Source organism: Bombus pyrosoma, linkage group LG1, assembly GCF_014825855.1.
Source record: "Bombus pyrosoma isolate SC7728 linkage group LG1, ASM1482585v1, whole genome shotgun sequence".
Classification (NCBI taxonomy): domain Eukaryota; kingdom Metazoa; phylum Arthropoda; class Insecta; order Hymenoptera; family Apidae; genus Bombus; species Bombus pyrosoma.
This window is the reverse complement of record NC_057770.1, coordinates 11,845,058-11,857,551: the sequence shown is the minus strand read 5'-3', so window position 1 is coordinate 11,857,551 and position 12,494 is coordinate 11,845,058. Positions and strand designations below refer to the sequence as shown.

The 12,494-nt window shown below is 34.3% G+C and overlaps 2 protein-coding genes across 4 annotated transcripts in view; both read left to right on the top strand.

Annotated features, from left to right (window-relative positions):
* The window catches only part of LOC122566990 (rho GTPase-activating protein 7-like), a 352,400-nt gene that overhangs the window by 165,121 nt on the left and 174,785 nt on the right, over positions 1–12,494 (top strand). The window lies entirely within an intron of this gene.
* The window catches only part of LOC122567056, a 35,278-nt gene that overhangs the window by 21,934 nt on the left and 850 nt on the right, over positions 1–12,494 (top strand). The gene's annotated exons all lie outside the window — the stretch shown is intronic.

Sequence of the window (12,494 nt, the reverse complement as noted above, 5' to 3'; positions counted from 1 at the left end):
ATTGTGTATAGTCGGCGGAACCGATATAGTGAGATTGTAAATGAAGGTATTCAATAGCGACATTTCATTGACATTGATAAATATTATGCGTTTTATAAAAGCATTTCAAATCTTAGGCTACAAAAATATTTTATCAAAACCGTAGGTACTAGTTGCAGTACTTCGTTAACAATAGCATGATCAACCTTTAATATATAATATGTAATTTTTTAAAATAATTAACATAATTTCGAATTAACACCATACGAATTTCTAAATGATGCTTTAAACCTCCATGTCCTCTGAAATATCTCAAAAATTATTTGTTTCAAGTTGAACTTCTGATTGATTTTACTATACTGTACACGTTGGTGGCCTTTCACTGGCAACGAAAGTCGCCGTCTCTCGGTTTATCGTATAATGGCGAGGGAAATTTTAGCCATAGTTCGTTTTCATTGCATTGATTCGTCTCTCTGATAAATGTAAGCGAACAATTAAGGATATGCAATTACCGTAGCTGCCCCTTATGGAAGCAGAGTTTGCAGCCTAACGTATAATAATACGTCTAATGATAGACAAACCGCACCACAATTACTTCGATGAATCTCGATAGCCTTTTATCGCTTTCCACGTGGGCACCGTGTCGTTACCTCCCATTTTTTTTTTCTTTCTTCTCCTACCTTCCTTTTCTCTTTCGCCCTTCTTTTAGTTAAATCGCTGAGAAGGCAAGTAGGGATTTAGATACAAGTTCTAGTATTTTGCATTCCAAAAATTATGATATCGTTGATTTGCTAGATGACTGACACATCTAAAAAATGTTCACATATCGAAACATTTTAAGCATTTTATTAAAAGCACTAAAACGTTTTCGAAGTTTCGTTTCGAAGAAGAAAAATTCTTTCATTGTTAAATGCTTGAGATTTTTAGAATCTTATATTTCAAATAGAACAAAGATTTATTTCTCTTAATTGCGCCGTTTTTTTGTAGCAAACTGATGATTGGCAATTCACTTTCAAGCTTTACTTTGCAACAAATATGACGATAAATGTAATATATAGTCTTTTTATTTCGTGCAACTCTAGGATTCCATAATTCACTAATCGAATAATTATTATTATTTATATTTATTACTCGATTTTCCACGATTCGATTCTATTTATTCTCTTGAATAGTATGTACGTATCAATAACTTAGATCCCTTTCATACTTCATCTTGTATCATGAAACAGAACGAATTTTAATTAAGGTTCGCTTGTCTACGCGAATATCCTGTCGTAATACTAGATACTCTTCATTTATGCAAGAATGATTTTTCGGCAAACAAGCACACGACCCGGTTTGATGGAAGCATCGACGGTCAGACCATAATTTATAGCTTCGATATTTAAACGGTCATAAATTATGCATAAACGTATTAGCGCATCGATATTATTTGCTTCTATTAATAGACGCGTTATGCTTGATTATAATTGCAAATGTTAATGCGCAATTGAGTTTCTGGTCATCGTCGTAACTTTCGTTAGATTGACATTTTCTACCAAATAGACAAAAGTGTATGAAATCCGATAAAATATATAACAAAACAAAATGGGCGCTATCGTCTGTACAATTTTTTACAAATATCTAAAAAAGAAGTCAAGTCGTTTCATATCCTCCTAGAAACTTAACACATGCAGGTGACATTTTAACGAAGTCACTGACGCTCGAGAAAGTCCAAGCAATATAGTATTCGTCAGGATTAAAAAATTATATCGAGAAATCCTGTAGAAAGGGATGCAGCCACTGAGTGGGTCACTCTAATCCTGTACATCTTCCTACGGTTGTAACAGAACTTTTCCTTTGCTTTTTTTACACCTTTTGCGATGTACATGTTTCTATCAATAATAGAATATTCTTCGATATTTTCAGAATTTTTAAAAGGTTTTCTAGCAAGCTTTTAAAAGCTAACGATTTATTTATTTTACTTTTAAAGGCTCCATGATTAATGTTGTATCGTGGTTAAAAAATGTTCTTACGGTTGTACAAAGGAAATTGCATCTCTGTGTAAAAGATACAGTATTGAAAAGTAATTTCTATATTGCGATATACTTATTTTATAATTGTTAAAAAATTTTTAACTGTTCTCACGTAAATATTACTTCTTTCACGAAGATTTGAATAATGTCAAACACTGACTAATCTATAAAATAAGAGGTTACTATAGACCAAAGGATTCTTTTGTTTCATGCACCTTTGTTAACCTTCCTACTTTTCTTTTTCTCATTGACGTATCATTGCCAATGCTTTTGTATCTTGTAATAAGCTCTGAAGCGAAGTTCGTTAATTTACAATACCAGACTTCCTTGTCCTATGGTATTTTTCCATACAAATTTTTCATATGGCATACAAGATATTTTATTTAGAGCTTGAATTAAAGCTGCGTCTAACTGAACTATCAAAATTTCTATTTATCTTTCATTTTTTCATGTGTGTTCCTAAAAAATATGTATTTTCATAGGTATCTTAACAATTCAATAATTTTTTATCGATGAATTCAAAAAAATCATGACAATATTATAATTTGTAGATAACTTTCTTCATTCTTGTTATTACACATAAATGATCTATTTTAAAACAAATAAAAATAAAATTTGTTTGTTACCAACTTTTAAATATCACTCACGGGCTAGATTGATACGAGAACGTGATCAAAATGAACTTGGTGAATGTTTCAAATTGCGTAAGTCGGATTAAATGGCCCGATAAAGGCGTAATGGAAAATGATTAATCGCGAAACCGATACTTAATAGCGTTGCACTACGCCGGAGGGAAAGAATTCGTTGATTTAGGTAAGACTGTTGGCAACCAACACGTGCCGAAGGCTATTCACGAGCATAGCTGTAATCACGGTGAAGCGGAACGTAATTTCCATCAGCGGTTGCTACAACTGCGGGATAATCGTCATTCGACCCGAGACCGACCATTTACGAAGCGTTTGCACTGGGACTGAATGTTAATTTGCGGTTATTATTCTTCCCAAATATTTCCCAACACTGATCGAGAGCACCGGATCGTTTTAATTCGACGATAAAAATCGAATGCTTTTTCAATTGATATTGTATAAGATGGTTAAGATTAAAATATGAAAAATCAAAGTTAAAATATGAAACTTGTATCAAAAGATGGAAATAAAAGAATTTATAGAGAAATATTAGAATTTTTAGGAATGTTCCGTGGTGTGTTTGACAATAATTGGTATTTAGTTCTGTTTTATATTTAACTAAGATGAAAAGTAAAATATAATTTTCTTTAAGCCAAATATGCCCAAATTTTTATTATTGCATTTTTTAAAATAATATCATCCTAAATTTAATTTGGTATTTAAATTGACTGTCAATTGAATTTTTATACTATATGTTTATTATACATTTGTCATTTGGTATTATTTATATCTAAACCATCCAATGGTTCAAAGAAAAGAAAAATGTTTGAAAGTAATTGAGATTATATTTTAAAGTTCAATTCTAGAAACTTTTACAAAAAATGTATAAATTACAGACAATTTACAAAAAAACAAATGAAACACTTTCGTCAAAGGATTCCAATCTTCGAAGTTCATGATTCATGAAAGATGATATCTTAGCTAGATTTTATAAAAATGAGTTGGTTTACGGACCAGCCACCTGGTATCGATTTTTCACCCTAGTACAACATACAAACTCGGTAAGAAAGAGGAGCAAGTTTGTCGTCAAATTTATCAGTGAAACTTTTCGCGACTTTCTTTCGTCACACTAGTATCAATTCTGGACGTCTTTTTTCGCCGAATCAAAGACTGCTAACATCTGGGTCTAATATCACGGTTTTTCTTTCGGCCACGCAACAGTTTGAAATATTTCGCGGCACATATACGTCGTTGGTGGGAGGCTGAGCGTAACGCCGTGAGAACGCTAATGATCGCGATTTGTTTATCTGGATTCAGAAATAGACCGATGAGTCCGCCTACTTCGAAGATATGGTTTGGTGCTATACATTTTTGTCACATCATTAATTCTTTTTGCTTCAGAGAAAAATAAAGTTCATGTTCGTGGTCATTAATTCTCTTTTGACGACAAATTTATAAAAATATTTCTGACCTATAAAATGTTTAAAAAATAATAGATCTATAAAATAAAATGGACGTTTTTTCAAATTCCGCACTATTGAAAGGCGCGCCAGGTCGATGAGAAATGGGCAGAGTAGCGATATAAGACAAAGGTCCTCTTGTATCTCCATCGAAAACCTTGGCAAGCGTTTAGCAGATTCAGCATCATGATTAAGGCACACCGTAGCTCTCCGCAAGTACGTATAACGTTGTCAGTGTACATTACCGTGCCAAGTTACTCACGGAAATTGCACCTGTCTACCGCAGCCAGCGTGCACCTATCGATCCCCTTCGAATTAAACGAGCAGCGATTAGAACCGATTTACTTTCTACTGCAAAATCGATACGCTTTCCACGCGCCTTCGTTTCGTTTAATAATTCAAACAACGCCAGGAACGTAGATTTCGTTCCAAAAGTCGAATCACAGTCGCGAGCTACTGTTCGATTGCATAAACGAATCTTCATCATTGGACTTTTCTCAGTATTAGCTGTTTTCATTTGTAAGTCGGAAGGTTGAATCTTTTAAATTACGGAAATTGTTATTTTTGTGGTTACTTAAAAATATGAGGCATTCTGTGTATTAGTACTTTTTAATTCGATTGTAAATAACGTGATAAGTAGGCAGCAGATATTTATACAAACTCGTATTTTTATGGACACTACTAGAGTAATTGAATCTGATAGACATTTATTTCACCATTGAATATAAAAACTAGTACTATATTTTATTCTATATATTTTAGTATATTATTTGTTTTATTTAAATCCTTGCGCCGTTATATTTCCCATAACATCTCTCTTTCTATTTTTCGTATATTTTTTTTTGCACATATCTAAGTAAATAGCTCTATAGACTCCACTATGTCATCTATAGTCTGCCTGATAAAATGACAACTATACCAGCTGTGCATTAATAGTTTTGCTGATGGATCTACATATAAAATTAAATATAGAAAGTATTGCTGGTAGAATTAGGACAATTGCATGATAATGTCAAATTAATGATTCGGCTGAGAGATTTGTAACATTAAACATGCGACGTGTTATTAGTAGAATTAGGACAATTGCATGTTACTGTCATATTAATGATTTCTTTGACGGATCTATGAAATTAAACATACGAAGTGTTAGTAGTAGAATGAGGACAACTACATGTTAGTGTCAAGTTAATAGCTTAGATAAGACATTTATAAAATTAGATATGTGACGTGTTGATAGTAGAATTTTGGATTAGTTGTCGGTTAATTAGGACAATTGCATATTAGTGTCAAGTTACATTGAATGATTTCCTGTTCGAATAAAATTAACAATAAGTAATAGTAATATAGAGACTAATCTACATGCAGATGAAATTAGAAACGAATCTAATTGGACATTCGTTAACGCGAATAACCTCGTAATCACTTTGAAGCGAACATTGTACTATTCTAAGTTTATCTGTAGAAGCCTGCACCTGCCAACTACGTGCCACGATATCCCTTGATTCCGTGAGGTTAAGCAGATCGATTAACCCGTTTGAAGTTCGTTCCCGTCTGCCGAAGACATGATCGTTGCGTAGATACGACAGGAAGATGTTCTATTGAGTTCATTTAAGCAATTTTCCATTATGAACGTAGCACAACGTGAAAAATGAAAAAGGTTTTTAATTCGAAACAATAAAAGAAACATAAGCTTTAACATTTTTCTTAAATTTTGTTACAACTTTCCAATCGATTCAATAGAGACAAATGATTTAAGCTTCACCAACAAAGCCTAATACTAACTAAACGAAGTTGTCGTAAATAGTTTGAAAGAATAGTACATAGAAAGGAACAAGACGCAAAACAATGAGGCGTTTAATTAGACAGGGATGACACAGAGGTGAGGCACGCCCTGACAAATGAGAACACCGCACACGACGACAAATCGCAGTTTAGAAAGCGCGTAACATTTGGCTGCGTTGGAATGAACCGTGGTTTCACACCTGAGAATGTCCTGGCCTTCCGACGAAGAGTTTTTCTAACGTATTACCCGTGGGAATGTCGCGGAACCACTTGGAAATCGCGTTTGTTCAAAAAAAGTTGGCGATTTGATACGGAATAAGTAATATAAACACGTGTTTTCAGCGTCCCAGGATCGAATAAATCCACCTGGGATATAATATTAGAACAGTGACGAGGATTATACTTAACTGTGAATTCGAAATACGACAAATTAGAAGCTTCTTTTTATTTAAAGAAATTAATAAGGATTAATTAATATTATAAAATATTTCGGGTAACAAAATTCTTTAGCAGTTTATATCGACTTTTGTTCCGTATTGGAACTATCAATTTTTAATATCAACGAATGTTTATCTTAATAAAAGCTAACATTTAATGTCAGCTTGCATAACTCAAAACATCTGGTATAAAAACCGATTATTCTCAATAAAATTAGAAAAATAACAATAAACATGCGTTAATCATTACAAAAAGAGAATAACAAATATACAATGATCGATTGTATAATATCAAATCGTATTACATAATCTATCATCAAAAAGCGTAAACATGTCGAGAAGTGTTGCGAAAAGATTGAAAAGATCCAATGCCCTTCGTCTCGGATATTCGCATGAATAATAATTCAGAGGAGAGTTATAATTCCCTTGAAAATCGTAACGTTCACTTTCTACGCCGGTAAGCGGCTATTATACGGACCCTGATGCAAATCGTCGGATTTATTATGGCATGGGACGAGTATGCATATGAGAGAACTTCGCGTTTCGCGGGCGGATACACCCTGTTGATTACGCTTCTTCCGTCTCCGGCTGCCCTTTCTCCCGCTGTCTCCTTCGACTTTTGAATTTCACGCCATTGTTGTCCTCGGAGGATACCGCCTCCGGCTTCGTTGCACGTCGCGATCTAACGAAATTATGGTGCCATCGGTTTGTTAACGTTACAAAACGACCGGCTACGATTACGCCATCGATTCCGGCTTTTTTTCAACCAATGTGCTTCTTTTATATATTTTATGTCGCGTCAACTACGACGTTGATAGCGACACTGTATGTAATTATATTGAGTTAAAATTGTACTATTTTGCTAGTCATTTGGCTTCTTTAATGAATTTTGATAAATCAGAAATTTTTTTCTTCCAAGTCATTATTAGTTCGGCAATTCGACATTATTTTGAAACTCTTTATTTATTAGTTAGATTAAAAGATTCATCAATGCATGTAATTTATTGATTATTCTTAAAATAATAAATTTCCCGATTCTTAAATAGACGTGTAGATACAAATACTTATACGAGAACTATAGAATCAGTGATACGAAATTTCCAGTCTTCCAGCGATTAATAGGAATATTCGTTAAAAATGATAGGTATTATTTCTTCTTTTTGTGTTTGTTCTTTTAAAGCTTAATTCATGACAAGCTAAATAATGATGGATTTCAAAATTCTTTATTAAATAAATATAATTAATAAATATATTTTTAAAATCTTTCCTTACATGATGCATTCTATATCCACAACTAAAAGAAATTTGTTAAATGATCAGTGATTAGAACCACGAGTCGAAGTGTTTATTATTATACTTATCCTCGTCCCGGTTCGCCAACGTGATGTTATCTCGGTCATTTTCCTTCCGCACGCTTTATCATTATCGTTCCAAGAACTGTCATTTTCTGTGAAAATGTGGGAGGAAGGACGGAGTTCAGCCTAGAAAACCATTTTTTCCCCGGAATCACATCGAGGCCGATTAGTGGTGTGTCAGATAAAGGGGAGATACGTCCTTCGGATAAGAATCTGAGCAAAGAACGTGCCGGAAATTAGAAACATTTTCAAAAGAGATCGAAATCAAGGTGTTTATCGTGCAACATTTCCTTTTCGTATATATAATATTTACATATACATGTCGGAGATGAAAGGACACCGGAGCTTTTCCTTTGAAATTTTGGGAAAATCTTCTGATATTTTAGCCTAGATTCTATCATAGCCGTAATTAAGCTATTGTTGCCATTCAATCCGATTGTGTTTGTTCGAGATTTGTGATAGTGGGATTGGACTTGAGGTGATACAACTGGTCGCCGAACGTAGCCACGGTCACGGGATGGACGTTTTGCCTGACGGAGGTGTGGAGTGGTTGTATGGTTCTCCCTAGAAATGTGGTTGTGGCGGCATACGGCCTCGAGAACGGGCCTAGCCGCGTGTGATTTTGCCTCGGAAGTGTTAATATAATGGGACACGCGTTGTATTAATAATCAAACTCCAGGTAGAAACTGCCTAGCAACGGCGATTGGAACTTTCTCGATGCTTCCAACCAGTATATAACAAACGAACACAATCGTAAAGAGAGGAAAATTTTCATCAGCCTATTATTCGTGTGATCGCCTTGGAAAGTTACATATCGAGCAGTATATACCGAGCGTCCCAGCAAACGTATTTTGTGCTTCAAAGTATTCTACGTTTAGTAAAGAGTTATCCCGTTGACCGTGGATTCGTTATTGTACCCAAGAACATTATCAATAGCATCTCGCGTGTCTAAACACCACGGTTATTAGTCAAACTCTGTAAAAAGTCATATTTATACCTGTAAATATAATCTCTGTTGTACAAAACGATGGCTAATTCAAATGAAGAATTGTTACGCGCCCTCAATTCTAACGATAACCCGACATATATATATCTGTAAGTCTTGTACACTTTTGATAACATAAAAAGAATTTTAATACATGTAACGATAGTTAAACGAAATTAACAAATAAATAAATAAAAGACTATTTCTACAAAGGTAAATAATTGCTACAGTTATAAACTTGATAACTGTATTGGATAACAGCAATCTAACTTATAAACAAGCATTATAAATATGTATAATAATAATTAAGAAGTGTTATACTTCTGATGCTGCATCCCTGCCTATAGGCAACACACGATACACTCTAGTATACTTGGTTCACTGTTAAGTAAGTCTGTACTCCTCTTTCATTCATGGTAAAAGAATGAGACGTATAATATTGGGTTGGCAACTAAGTGATTGCGCATTTTAAATAAGAAGGAAAATTCAAAATTTTTGCTTAAAAATATAACTTTATTCAATTAGGTATTGTCCGTTTTTGTCGATGACCTTTTGCCATCTTTTAGGCAGTGTCATAATTCCATGTTCATAAAACTTCTGATTTTTGCCAACAAAAAACTGAATTAAATGTGATTTTACATCAGCGTAACTAAAAATTTTACCATTTAAGGAGTTCTGCATGGTATGAAATAAATGGTAATCTATAATCCCACCAAACTGACAGCAGAATCTTTTTTTTAGTGAATCTCAGCTTTTGGTGTCGTCTGGGATGGTTCATCTTGCATCACCCACGATCTTTTCCGATTAACGTTGTTATAAACTATCCACTTTTCGTCGCCAGTAATCACTCGTTTCAGAAATGGATCAATTTCGTTGCGTTTCAGAAGCGAATCACAGATGATAATACGTTGCGTCAAATGAATTTCTTTAAGCTGATGAGAGACCCATAAATCGAGTTTCTTAACATAGCCAAGCTGTTTTCATTTTTTTTTTTTTAATGCATGTACGCGTTGTACTATGACTATCTAAATCGATAATGGCCTTGATATGGATCTTATCAACTTCAACTGGACGGCCAGATCGTTGAGCACTTTTCAGTAAAAAATCACCAGAACGAAATTTGACAAACCAATTTTGACACTGCCTTTCTTTCAAGGCTTCATTCCCATATACAGCACATAACTTCTTGTGTGCTTGCGATGCGTTCTTGCCTTCTCGGAAATAATACAATAAAATATGTCTGAAATGCGCGTCTTATTCTTCCATTTTTAAATTGGGATAAAAACGAAACTAAATAACTAATCGATACTTTTTATTTACTAAATTAAAAGTGGAAGTCCAAACAACAAGAAAACAATATAGGCTAGGTTCTTTAAGGATACAACAAAAGAATGTGCTAAGACCACCTATTGACAAAATCCTCAATCACTTAGTTGCCATCCCAATAGGAGACGAAGAATAAGGAATTGGCATAAACTTATGCATTTTTATATATTCCATTTATTTTAATAATTTTCTACTAATTAAATTTACGGAATTTATAAGGTAAATTATGAAGCTATTATTAGAGAATATAGAATAAACCACGGAAAAATCCGAATAAATGAAAGCTATGTACAATGGTAAAATAATAAAAATAAATTTCAATAAAAACGCCGAATGAATAAAGAAAATGCAATGAAGCTAAATAATTATAAGTTGAACGATTCATATCAAGAAGCTTAAAAGAAAACTGAATGCTTCGAAAAATTAACGAGGATTTACTTGTAGTATAATTTCAATTTTACATTCACTCGATGCTATTCAATCTCTATCGAAGAGAATACGAAATGTGAAGAGACTCGCGCAATTCTCGAGAGATTGCCAGCAAAATATAAATCTCTCTCGTTTTACATCAAATCGAACAGTACACTTCACAGTTCTCCGTCACGGACTTCGGATTTATCGAGTACCATGCTAGGAATCGCTTCCTCGTTTCGAAGCAAATTGCACTCAAATCCTATCGCCGCCAGTACATAAAATCACTTTGAGGATCTTATGGCTCGTAGCTTCGATCCGATCGTAAAGAGTGTACCGCTGAAAACAGACTAGGAATTATTGCTTTCCTCGCGCTAGTATCTCAGAAGTATGTCTGGAGCTTTTTCTTATAAAGAAAATGTCCCTTGATATATATTTTGTATTAATATTTTACATACCGACAATTTCACTGAATTAATTCATTAAGCCTCGATATTGTGTGATACAACATTTGATTTGTAATCTATCAAGTTCTACTTTTTAACATTGTGGTTATGAAACAGAATTTCAATTTATTTCCAACTTATCCAGAGTGTATCAAGTTTTTATTAGCAATACAAAATGGAATTTATACGATAACAATCACGCCATTTCCCAATCTCCAATTACAAAATTCCTTCGTTTCAATCATATGAAAAAACGAATACTATAATCATAGCACGATATCGCAACATTTACTTAACGTCTTCTAATGCATTTTAAGATACACAAGAATAAACGGACAATAACATCCATAGCGTGCTTTACATCGGTCCATTCACTCCAGTCATTCACCAATCATTCAACTTTGTTGATTAAATAATCATCGAGTAGTTTTTCACCGTTATTCAAGCATCTATCCGTGTCTTTCGTTCGCAATATAGTTACGCTTATGCAGCATTAATCAGGAAAGGCAGCATGTCCAAAGAGTCCACTGACAACCTAAGTTACCTAACCATCGTTCAAGAACAAATATTAGCCAACGAAGTTCTTTCTTTATTCACGACAGTTAAACGCTGCACTAAGCGTGTTCACCGAACGACAAAAGCTATTCCCTCGAATCAGAGCGTTTTCCCCCTCGCGATTTAATTATATCTCGACCAAGTTAGACTACCCTGATATCTCTGCGATCACGTAATCAATCGCGGCCTCGTTAAACGGTCGAACCTCTCTTACGGCATTCACTTAGCAACAACCGGCCATTCAATGAAGCGTTACTTTCCAGTGCTTTCGCAAACGCAACGAATCGACGTTCCTTCACTATCATTAGACCTGAACCAGATCACCTAATCGCTTCCCCGATCGATTATACGGCCCCTGGGTCCTGTACGTACGATTCTTTTTGCTCTCATTTTCCTCCTTTTCTCTAGTTTTCTTTTTATTTTTTTTTTTTTATCTTTCTCCTAGTCACCATCCGTGAACTTTCATTCATAACTCCTTCACGGAAGTCAGATGAATCGAGAAACATTCATTTCCGTGGACTGGTTTCACGTTTCCGCGTTTCGATCGTCTCTGACTTCCGTTCGACATCTGGTTTGGTTTGTGAGAAAGGAGATGCAGATTGCAACTCCGTTATGAGTTGTATAAAAAGCCACTATCGACGAACTGCTCGTAAAATATTGCCCCTTTGCATTGCATGGTTCGCCTCGTACGTGTGTACCGGAGGTTATCTCTACTGGTATTTATCCCGGTTAATTGAGACCACACGCTGCATGTTTTAAAAAAGACAACAGGTTTTTCAAGCAGTTTTTGATTATGTTCATTTATGCGCTGATCTTTTTCGAGTGAACGATTTTTTGTTTCACCCTTTGTAGTTCAAATTCAGAATATTCTTAAAATATGGTGGTTTTATTGTTTCAATTCAAATTGGTCCTTTGTATGCGATATAGGTAGAATATTTTCCGCCTGTTAATTATTCAAAAATAATAATTCAGAATTATGAAACAAACGAAAGGAACATGCTCAAAATTTATTTGGATTGGGATTCGCTCTTATTTCTACAACAAAATAATAATAGAGGATAAATTGTTCTCTAGTGCATCTTTTATAGAATACAAACATTTTCAGAAATGGTCATTG